The sequence below is a fragment of the Tiliqua scincoides genome, chromosome 2 (genome assembly GCF_035046505.1).
Source record: "Tiliqua scincoides isolate rTilSci1 chromosome 2, rTilSci1.hap2, whole genome shotgun sequence".
Lineage (NCBI taxonomy): Eukaryota > Metazoa > Chordata > Lepidosauria > Squamata > Scincidae > Tiliqua > Tiliqua scincoides.
The window spans coordinates 7,158,259-7,170,045 of NC_089822.1; the positions used below are offsets into that span (position 1 = coordinate 7,158,259).

Here is an 11,787-nt window from a genome sequence, read left to right on the forward strand (position 1 = left end):
TAGCCACCACTGAAAATACAGAGCTGAAAATACAGGTCCAGAGCTGCTGGGCAAGGTGGGCTCCTGGTGGAAGAGAGGCCTGGTCCTTTGTCCTGAATAGGTGGGAAGATGGGATGCTGGGAAGGAGGGAAGGCTGTGTGGTTGGAGAAAGATTCAAGTCTGCATTCTGCTTTGAGTTCCGAGCTGGAATGTTTGAATTCTGTGCTATGCAAACAACAGCATGAGCGGGCTATATCATGGGACCCTTGGCTGATTGTGGTTTAGGTTTGAAGCCAAAATTGATGATGTCACTTCCAGCCATGACATCACTTCCAGGTTAATGACATCACTTCCGGTGGGTCCTGACAGATTGTCATTCTAAAAAGTGGGTCCCAGCAATGCTAAAAAGTTTGAGAACTACTGGTCTAGCCTGTTCTTATGCTTGGAGTGATGTTTGTCAAATATTAACACTACTTTAAGCATGTATATAACACTTTTTGAGTGTTCAGAATGCTTCACAGATATTATCTTGTAGTCTTTACAGCAGTCCTTTACTTCTCCTGTTGCAGGTAGGAAGCTGAGGCTTAGAGGGAGTGGCTTGTTTAGAGCCATCTAGTGAATTACTGGAAGAGGTGAGATTTGAGTGAGTCTTCCTGATTCATAGTGCATGTTCTTAGTCACTCTGCTCCATCAACTGTCATTATCACCTGCTAATGTCTGTAGGTCAAGCTGCTCTTAAAGGTACAACTACCTTAAAATCTTTAAAGGTAGTCTTTAAAGACAATCCTAACCATGTCTACTCAGAAGTGAGTCCTATTTTGTTCAGTGGGGCTCACTCTCAGGAAAGTGTGGTTAGGATTGCAGCCTTAAGCCCAATCCTATGCATGTCTACTCAGAAGTAAGTTCCAAGTGTCAATGGGGCTTACTCCCAGGAAAGTGTGGATAGGATTGGGCTGTTAGTCTTTAGAAAAGCTGGCAACCCTATATCCAAGTATTGATTTGTGAAGTGGTCATATTATATTGGGTGGGTACATCTGGATACCTAAGATATGGGCAAACCCTCCATCCCAAAAACACTGTCTGAAATAAAAACCCAGAACAAAATAGTTTTTCCCCAATTACAGACACCCTCCAGAGACTATAAGGTTGCTATGGCAACATGCCCACAAAAAAGCTATGTACAAGGAGGCCAAAAATAAGGAGCAGCAGGGAAATTCATTTGAATCCAACAGAGTTTTGAAAGTAATACAAAGAATAGTGTAGAGACCAGCAAAGTCTTTCTGAGTGAGGCTTTTGCATTTTCACTTGGCGCATATTAATTTATGCAGTTAGACATCACAAGGAAAATGACAATGCAAGAAGAGTAAGAATTAAGCACCTGTACATTCAATGTTTAGCGGATTGTTAAAGTGGAAAGATCACTATCAGTGCACATTTCAAGAACCAGAAATATGAAGTTCCTTATGGTGCCATGTAGAAGGGGAAAAGTGTGCTAGTACCACAATTCTCAGGGGTGGATCAAGGTGGCAGGAGCCTTTTTGATAGGCTAGCATCAAAATTGGGGTGTGTGGATGGTGCCCCAGACCTGGCAATTAATCTCTCATCAAGTGTAGATGGACTGCAGAACGGACTTACCAAAAACAGAAGACATATTGCGCGCACCTGTCGTGCCAGGAATACTTCTCCATTTCTGCAGGCCTTTTAAAATATCAATTTGATCCTTTTTAGTCTGCCTATTCTTATCCTCATCCCTGCCCTTCTATTTTGATGTTTTATTGTTTTATATTGATTGAATTTGCTGCCCTGAGAACATATACTGAAAGGCAGGCTGTAAACCTTCCAAGCAAAGAAAAATCTCAATTTGATCCTGGATCAGATAAACTAGACTCAGAAACAAGATCAGATCAATAAGGTGTACCAAAAGTATCTTCTCTATTGCTTCCTATAGGTTAGCTCCATGGTTTACCCTTGGGATGGTGGCAGAGTTGGCAGAGATCCTGCGAGCCATCTCACCCTCTTGGGCACCAAACCAACAGACATCCAGGGCAGCGCATGTGAAGTTGCTACCCATTGCCTCTACCCTGTCCTTTCCCACTCACTTCACATCTGCACCCACCAGCAGCTGTTCTTACAGGGGTCCAAAAAGTGCTATGCAAAACCGGTTGCTAGGAAACTGATCCTATGCTTTCCAAATTCACCCAGGAACAGGCCTGCTAATGGGTTGGAGTTTTAAGCCCAGCTGGCTGTGCGGAAGGGTTGACTGTAGACCCCAGCTGGGTCTGTACCAATGCAACATCAACACCACCACCCCAGGCAAGTGCCTGAGTCGGATTGCCAATTGCAGGGAGAGCCTTCAACAAGGGCAGGCAATCCCGGCAGGGCTGGAGTGCCTGGGGGCAGAGGGTGTCAGATCTGGCCAACTCAAACCGTTGCCCCCCCAACCAAGTCCTTGCCTGCCTCCCTTTCCCAAGAGAAGGAACTACACTTCCCAGGTCGCTCAGCGCGTCCTTTCTTTTTTTAAAGTCTATGCACGTGGCTTGCTAGGAGGAGCTGGGCACGTCACATTCCTGCATTCCCTTTCCCTGTGTCAGAGCCCGGTTCCTTTCCCTGGACGGTGCCGCCGTGGGGCGACCTGGAAAGCAGAGACCCGAAGAAAAGAAGCCCTTCCCATCCTCCAGCTGGGACTCATGAACCTCCAGGCAGGCATCTGACCGGGGATCCCCATCCCTCCATCCTTGGGGGGCCAGCCACCCTCTCCTCCCTCCCAGCCAGCAAGGTAACCAGATCTGGAGCTGCTGTTTGGGGAGGGGGCCAGGGGGAGCATCCTCGGCATCTCTGCTGTGGGTCGATGGCAAGGATGCTGGCCCTCCAGGCGGGGGATGCTGCAGGAGGGCCAGCAAGAGCCCCCCCCTCTTCTGTCTCTGGAGAGGCTGGTCAGTTTCCTTTTGCGCGGAGCCTCTGCCTTCTTCCAGCACCAAACCAGGGCTGCCTTTGGATGGAGGGATCCTTGGGTGCCTGGGGCATCTCTCCCCGGGGTTGGTCCCCACGATGTGGTCCTGATGGCGGGGGAAGGGCTTGTTCTGACTGCATCCCTCGCCCTCCTGACTCCGGCGTAGCAAGGCGGGGTGGTGCGTGCGCGGCGCTTCCCTTTGTTTTGCAACCGCGGCACTCGCTGCCTCTTCTGGAGATACAAACTTGCCAGCGGTGGCGTAGCTAGAGGTGGAGCAAAGCACTCTCGCAGGGAGCCTCACCGCAGCGTGCAAGGGGCCCCTCCTCTTCGGAGCCAATCCAGGCGGGGGGAGCCAAACGGATCTCCGTTTGGCTCCCCCCGCCTGGAATGGCTCCGACGAGGAGGGGCCCCTTGCACGCTGCGGTGAGGCTCCCTGCAAAGCTTAGTGCTTTACCCCCCTTCTAGCTACGCCACTGATTGGGATCCCCCCACTTGGAATGGTTCCGAAGGGGAAGGGCCCCTCCCTGCAAAGCTTAGCGCTTTGCCCCTCTCTAGCTACGCTACCGATTGGGATCCCCCTGCCTGGAATGGCTCCAAAGGGGAGGGACCTCTCCCTGCAAAGCTTAGTGCTTTGCCCCCCTCTAGCTACACCACCGATTGGGATCCCCGCACCTGGATTTGCTCCAAAGGAAAAGGACCCCTCCTTGCAAAGCTTAGTGCTTTGCCCCCTCTAGCTACGCCACTGATTGGGATTCCCCCGCCTGGAATGGCTCCAAAGGGGAGGGACCCCTCCCTGCAAAGCTTAGTGCTTTGCCCCTCTCTAGCTACGCCACTGATTGGGATCCCCCGCTTGGAAAGGCTCCAAAGGGGAGAGGCCACTTGCACACTGCAATAAGGCACCCTGCAAAGCTTAGCGCTTTGCTCTCCCTTTAGCTACGCTACTGATTGAGATGCAGTGATTGGGATCCCCCTGCCTGGAATAGCCCCTGGAATGGCCCCGTGCATTCTGCGATGAGGCTCCCTGCAAGACTTGATGCTTTGCCCCCCCTCGAGCTATGCCACTGCTTCCAAGAGTGGCATTGGGTGATTTTACAGCTGCGAAAAGGAGATCGGATTATAAATCCATGGCTGGGGAGGGCTCTTCATGCCAGCTTCTCTCCCCCGTAGGCCAAGGCTGCAACTCACTGTTTATTTTGCTTTCATTTTGTATCCCTCCCATGTGATCCTCCCCCCCTCCTCAAACACTTGCGCATTGATTGCATATTGTCTAGTCCTGCTCTCTTCTCCCACTCTCCCTCCACCCCCCCTTTACTCTTTCGCCCAATGCGGTTTATGGCAGGGAAGCCCCTGCTGGTCTGCGATCTGGGCCTGGTGGCATTTCTCTCGCCCCTTCAGAGAAAGACCTGCATCATTCTGATGTCATCTGCCTGACCCACAGAGACAGAGGTCCCCCCCCCCCCTTGCCAGTATTTGGGTGGAGAAAGGGGCTGGATGGAGACTGCCCTCCCTTGTAATGTCACACGGTGAACTGGAGCTAATGATTCAGACACTGTACAAGAGATCCTTGAAAGAGGATATGAAAGAGCTGCTATGATTTGCTTGATGGTCCATTATGCAATTGGGCTTTTTTAGAGGGGATAATGAGACAGCTGTCCAGGATTTCCTGTAAAAGTCCTCCAGAATCAGATGAGCCTGAAGTCTTGCTCCAGCTTCCCCTCCATTCTTTCGATGATGTACCTTCAGGTCATCTGCCTCCCCCGCCATCCTCCTCCTCTTGGTAATATAGGATTAATTGCACAGAGGCTATTGTAATCCTTTTAGCTTTCCCAATGGCCCCGGCTGCGTTTGCACAGGTTTTTCTTTCCAATTCTGTGCACACACAGTGCTAGGTCTCAATCGTTCTGTTGGCTGTGGTGGGTTTGGTGCATTTTGCTAAATCAGAATTGCTAAGATTGTATTGTTGAAATGAAGAGAAGCTACCAGCATGGAGCACAACCACTCATACTGTATAGCAGCCCTGGGATGCATTTATAGATACACATCTGATGGAGTTATTGAGATGCAGGTTATTTTGATTTAATTTTTCTGGGCTTTAGATTGTCCACATATGGGAGGCAGTGCAGATATACTAACTAGGCACTATTTATTGACAGTTGAATGTGTTTTGGGGTTAAAAAATCAATAAATCTGGCAAATTCAATGGAATATTGAGTTTAGGAAAAGGGGGGGGGGGAAGAATATTGGCTTTGGATCATATTGTTGCTATGTCCTGTTAGTTCTTGATTTAGATTATTTCTAGCCCCAAATCCCCAAGGCTGCTTATTGCAGTCCATTCTACCTTTTGACAAATGAGGTGAAGATTGAGAGGGGGGAGAGAAAACCAAAACAATAACCCCCCCAGAACACTCATTCCCTGGTACTAGTATACAACAGTCAGCGCTGCCCTTTTGTAACTGATATGCAAAAAATATATCCTCTGCCTGTTTACTTGGACTAAAATAAGTCCAATTGACTTTAGTGGGGCTTACTCAAAATACATAGGATTGCAGCTTTAAGGTTCCTGAGCCACCCTGCAGAGATTGTTGAGAGCCATCCTAGGAGGCTGGATCATCTTTCAGATAGATTTGGGTGCGGCCCCTTTTCTAGCTGTGATTCTTGAAGCTTTATTATCTACTCTCCAATTTTCCACCAGCATGCAGGGATATTTGATCTTTCCTGTCATCCTTAGTCACAGGAAGAATGAATGCTTCCAAAGGCTGGGGGGGGGGGGAACTGCCTGTCCCAGACCTCCACCACGTAAGAGTTTTCTGCACATGGGTTGATGGTGAACGCTGCTGCTGCAGTATTAAGGGGAGAACAGATTGCAGCGAGAAGCAGTGATAGATCAGAGAGCAAGCGACAGGCGCTTTTGCTCCCTCCACCCCTTTTTGCCTCTGTCCTACCCTCCCTCCAGCCTGGTTCAGAGAAAACAATCTTTGCATTTAGCAGAGGCATCAGCGGGTTTGCTAGAGAGCTGTCACTGTTTTTTCTCCTCCGCATTTAAGAGCTGCTTGGAGAAGTGCTGTCAGGTTTGTGCTTTTCTGAAGGACGCTGAAATGCCCTGGTATCAAATACTAGGATATTGTTGATTCTTAGGAAGCTTCTAGACAAGGAGCAGTGGTGGCGTCAGGTTGCTGGGGGCCGTGGGTCAAAATGCTGTACTGCCCCCCCCGCCTGCCCTCTGATGTTGCACTGTGTGCTACCACTGCCAGTTCCGGGGCTAGCCCTGTAGGTGGGCCCTGGTCCAGTGTCTGACCTGGTTGATCTCTCCCACCAGCCCTGGCAGGGAGTTTTTGAATGATGAATGTCTCAATCAGAAGCACAAGAGGCACCTGTTGATTTTCCTATCCCCCTTCTTGGGGAGGATGGCAGGGTATACAATGGATAAATAAATAAAATACTTCTAGATACAACAGAAGTTTCCGTAGGTGGGCGAATTGGCATTCTGTTGAGAAAATGAATGGAGGCTAGACATCGTGCCTGAAATTATAGTATAGCTTAGTAATACATCATTTTTCCTTTTCTTCCTCAATGCACCTTTCTTCTTAGTGAGAACTGGAAGCTTGTTTGCCCAAACGTTTTGCACTCAGGTGTGAAGTGATTTGTCCAGTATACCATGGTGCGGCATATGCCCGAGGAATGTGCTTTGTGGGTCAGGCCCAGATAAAAATTTTCTGAACAGGTCCCCTAACAGAAAAAAGATTCTAGGAGGGCAGTGGGGCCATCATGTTGCAGTTGTAGGACAGGAAGTAGCGTTTTGGCAACAAGAGACCTGGGTTTGAATCTTTATTTGATTGAACTGCTTCTTGGGTATCTTTGAACTGTACTGCATACAGTTCTGGTCGCCAAAAAATGATTACTGGGCTGGGGCATCTCCCTTACGAGGAAAGGAGCATCTGGGGCTCTTCCGTCTAGAACAAGGGTGTCCAAACTTTTTGGCAGGAGGGCCACATCATCCCTCTGACACTGTGTTGGGGGCCCGGGAAAAACGAATTAATTTACACATCAAATTTAAATCAATTTACATAAATGAATATATCAGAGATGGAACTTTTATGAATGTATGGTCGTCTTGCAATAGCTCAAGGCCTATAAAAGGTCTTGCACAAAGCAAGGCCAGCCTTTCCTTTGCTGCCATTGCTACATCACAAACGTGAAACAGTAAGCAGTGGAGGGAGCCCTCATCCCACAGCTCACGCAAGAGGTTGAACAGTTGGCCATCGCACTGAAAGCAGTTGTGTTGGGCCAGTGCGGTCTCCAGCTAGTCTCTGGAGGGCCATAGGCTCATTGGAGACTAGGGGCTCCCTGTGGGCCAGACTGGGAGTCCTTGAGGGCTGCAAGTGGCCCCAGGGCCGGGGTTTGGGCACCCCTGGTCTAGAAAGAAGGCACTTGAGGGGGTGTGTGATTGAGACATAAAAAATTATGCAGAGGGTGGATAGAGGGAAGTTCTTTTACCTCTCATACAACACCAGAACCAGGGGACATCTAATAAAATTGAGTGGTGGGAGAGCTAGAATGGATAAAAAGAAAATAGTTCCTTACCCAGCATGTAATTAATCTATGGAACTCCTTGGCACAGGATGTGATGATGGTGTCTGGCCTACACATCTTTAAAAGGGATTGGACAGATTGATGGAATCCATTACAGGTTACAAGCCATGATGACTATATGTAACCTCTGGGTTTTTAGAAGTAGACTACCTCAGAATGCCAGGTGTAAGAGAGTGGCAACAGGCTGCAAGTATCATGTTGTCTTGTGTGCTCCCTGTGGTATCTGGTAGGCCGCTGTGAGATACAGGAAGCTGGACCAGATGGGCCTTTGGCCTGATCTAGCCAGCCTGTTCTTATGTTCACTTTGCAGCCCAACCTATCTCTCTGGGGTGTTAAAAGGATTAATGAGATGATTGGTGCACTGGAAAGTGCTGTAGAAATTATGAATGGGAACCCGAGAAATCTACTCACAAAGGACCAGCATACAGTACAGCCCATTTCCAAAGACTTCTCCACCCCACGGTGTTGTAGGGAGATGATAGGAGAGTGTGAAGCTGGGTGTACCCTGTAATGTCACATGCCTGAGGGAAATGTCCTTTTGTATTCATGTTTGTAAACTGCTAAGGGACTTTACATTGGAAGTGTCACACTTGCTTTCAGTAGGATGAGGAAGTGATGGGGTGGAATGTCTGTGGAACTCCTTGCCACAGGACGTAGTGATGGCATCTTGCCTAGATGCCTTTAAGAGGGGATTGGACACATTTCTGGAGGAAACGTTCATCACAGGTTACAAGTCATGTTAGGTACGTGCAGGCTCCTGGTTTTAGAGGTTTTAGAGATTGCCAGATACAGGGGAGGGCACCAGGATGCAGGTTGGGTCTGTTGTCTTTTGTGTTCCCTGAAGCATTCAGTGGACCACAGTGAGATACAGGAAGCTGGACTAGATGGGCCTTTGGCCTGATCCAGCGGGGCTCTTTTTATGTAACGTCACAGGGTCTGGGGCAGGGCCATATTAACCCATGGCCGAGCCCTTAGACTTTCAGGTATCTCAGGTCCCCACTTCAGTCTCTCACCCCACTACAGCCTCACCCTGGTACTGTAGGTGCTAGACCACAGTACAGACTCTGTATCCATTTTGAGGGTCTCCTAATGAATTTTTTCAATTATTTATATGAACTGAAACGAAGCATCTCCTGCCTTTTATTATTCTCACTTGGAATAATATGTGGAATAGATATGTGGACGAAAAAGGAACTTATGAGAGTATATATATGGATAAATATATATGTACACGTATTGTACATATATTATACATGTATTGCTATGGCACTGAGTGCAAAGTGCTTTAACCATTGGTGCCTGAGGGTGCAGGTAACAGTGTCTCAGCAAAAAAAAAGAAAAAAAAAAGATTAATGATGGGCCCCTGATCCCTGAGGGGCCCCTAGGCTTCAGCCTAGTCAGCTTTATGAATAATATGGCTCTGGTTGGGGACCGGGTGCACTGTGCCCCCGAAGCAATTTGTGGACATGGACGAGAGTCGGAACTGCCTCAGTGTGGAAACCAGAGACCTAGTCCGTCAGAACAGCACTGGCAACAGCAGCAGTCAGGGAGCGTCATCCCCTCCTCCCTCTGGGGTTGATGGATGCTCTCCTTGTCCATGGGTAGCATTTGCCCATTTTCACTGTGACCATTTTGTATCTGAAAAATTGTGTTTGGATTTCACTTCAGGGGTGGGCAGCCAGCTCAGTTCCAAGGACTGAAGTGTATCACAAGGTGGAGGGTTACATAAGAACAGCCCCACTGGATCAGGCCATAGGCCCATCTAGTCCAGCTTCCTGTATCCCACAGCGGTCCACCAAACGTCCCAGGGAGCACACCAGACAACAAGAGACCTCATCCTGGTGCCCTCCCTTGCATCTGGCCTTCTGACATAGCCCATTTCTAAAATCAGGAGGTTGCGCATACACATCATGGCTTGTACCCCGTAATGGATTTTTCCTCCAGAAACTTGTCCAATCCCCTTTTAAAGGCGTCCAGGCCAGTCGCCATCACCACATCCAGTGGCAAGGAGTTTCACAGACCAACCACACGCTGAGTAAAGAAATATTTTCTCTTGTCTGTTCTAACTCTCCCAACACTCAATTTTAGTGGATGTCCCCTGGTTCTGGTGTTATGTGAGAGTGTAAAGAGCATCTCCCTATCCACTCTGTCCATCCCCTGCATAATTTTGAGTTAATTTTAATTGCCTGGAAGAGAGGTGTTTTGCTTATACCAGTGTTTTGCTTATATATCATGTGCTGAGAGCATCATCAGAAGATCACTTGGGTACGTGAATCTGTGCCGGACTATAACATATCATCGAGAGATTCCCCAACTAGATCTCTCACTGTAAGAACAAAAATTAATACCAGTGGTGGGGAGCCCCAAATTCTGCTAGGATTGTGGCTCTGAGGAATTGGCGGGGGGGGGGGGCTATCTTTTACCCCTTCATACTATTCTTCTAGTTCTATTTGCCCCATTTAGCACTTTAGGGGGAAATTTTATTACAGAAAAATGGAACATCTTCATATCTGAATGACTGACATGCAGAAGAAGGGAGGGATTTAATCTCAGTGGCTCCCAAGGGTAGACCCAAGAGCCAATGGGTTGAAGCTACAGGGAAGTAAAGTTATGCTAGATACAAGGAAGAATTTCCTAAAAGTCACCCAGCCCTGGAAAGGGCTGCCTCATACAGGCATTATGGATTCTCCCTTACTGGAGGTTTTAGAGAAAAGACTGAATGGCCTCAGTGGCGTAGCTAGAGGGGATGCAAAACACTACGTTTTGCAGGGAGCCTCACTGCGACATGCAAGTGGCCACTCCCCCTCCCCTTCAGAGCCATTCTGGGTGAATGCCTCTGTTTTGCTCCCCTATAACATATGTAGGATGTGCTATATGTTCAGTACATGTGGTCAGTTCAGATGTGGGGCTTGCTGGCATCCCCCCCTTTTGAGTGCTACAAGGAACATCTGCATAGGACTTTTGGCTCTCTTGCATTACAGATCTCACACAGATGTTACCTTTGACACTTTTCAATGATATTGGATCACATATTTGACTTCCATTTATCAACTATTAGGGTTGTCGCCTGATTAAAGAGATGTTAAATTATTAATTATTATTATTAACAGTATTTATATACCGCTTTTCAACAAAAAGTTCGCAAAGCGGTTTACAGAGAAAAATCAAATAACTAAATGGCTCCCTGTCCCAAAAGGGCTCACAATCTAAAAAGATGCAAAAGAACACCAGCAGACAGCCACTAGAACAGACAGTGCTGGGGTGAGGTGGGCCAGTTACTCTCCCCCTGCTAAAAAAAGGAGCACCCACTTGAAAAAGTGCCTCTTACTCAGTTAGCAGAGGTTAAATAAATAATCATATTATTTTCTATTCATGAATTTATTAAAGCTGTGTGTGAGAAAAACATATTACTAATAGAAAAGCATGTTGTCTTTTTCAGTGATGCCTGCCTGTGTTGTAGAAAGCATCTACTGTGAAGAGGCATTCTCTCTTTTTATTCTCATGTGGAAGAGAATGCATCTTCTAAAGGTGCTTTTGCCACCACAGTTTTTTTTTATAAGTGTGCTTGCGTTAAAAGTAACTCAAAATTAAAAAAATTTGCTGATTAAGTTAACTGTGGCAACTTTTAAGTCAATCAAAATGTTTTTAATCTAACCAGGTGATGAACTAGAACTCAACACTGTAGTCCTAATTATTATTTCTCCCCAGAGATCAGGTTGGCATATATGGGGTTTCCTCCGTTTTATCCTTATAGTGGCATCCTGTGAGGCCAGTCAGGTTGAGAGAGCGTAACTGGCCTTTGGTCCTCTGGTGAGCTTCCTGGTGGCTGAGGTGGAAGTTGAACTCAAGGTTCTTTAATCTCAGTCTGGCATTGTTTCTTCTGGGCCACAGGGGCTTGCCTCTTCAATGATCAAGGGTGCTAAGCGCTTCCCAGATCACAATACATGCTGGATGGCCGCATTTAGCTTGCTAGTCTCCAGTTAAGCAGGTCTGTTTTACAGGAATGTGAAAACTTCCTTTGTGTGCTTGAGGGCACACAGAATTTGCATGGAGCAGATTCAGAAGAAGCACATGATACATGAGAATGTATGTGGAATGTATGCATGTGGAAAAGAACGTAAACATATTGCACCAGAATCCCTCTGCATGTCGTAAGCTAGCATATCAAGAAGGAAGATGCATTTTTTCCTTTATATCAGGGGTGTCCAAACATTTTGGCAGGAGGGCCATATCATCTCTCTGACACTGTGTCAGGGGCGGGGGGGGGG

At 47.6% G+C, this 11,787-nt stretch overlaps 1 protein-coding gene across 1 annotated transcript in view; it reads left to right on the forward strand.

The window, feature by feature from the left end:
* The first annotated feature begins 2,572 nt into the window (after positions 1–2,572).
* Positions 2,573–11,787, forward strand: part of CTIF (cap binding complex dependent translation initiation factor) — a 194,602-nt gene continuing 185,387 nt past the window's right edge. The window contains exon 1 of the mRNA XM_066616764.1: positions 2,573–2,755. The gene's annotated coding sequence lies outside the window, so the exon portion shown is untranslated. The remainder of the gene's footprint in view (positions 2,756–11,787) is intronic.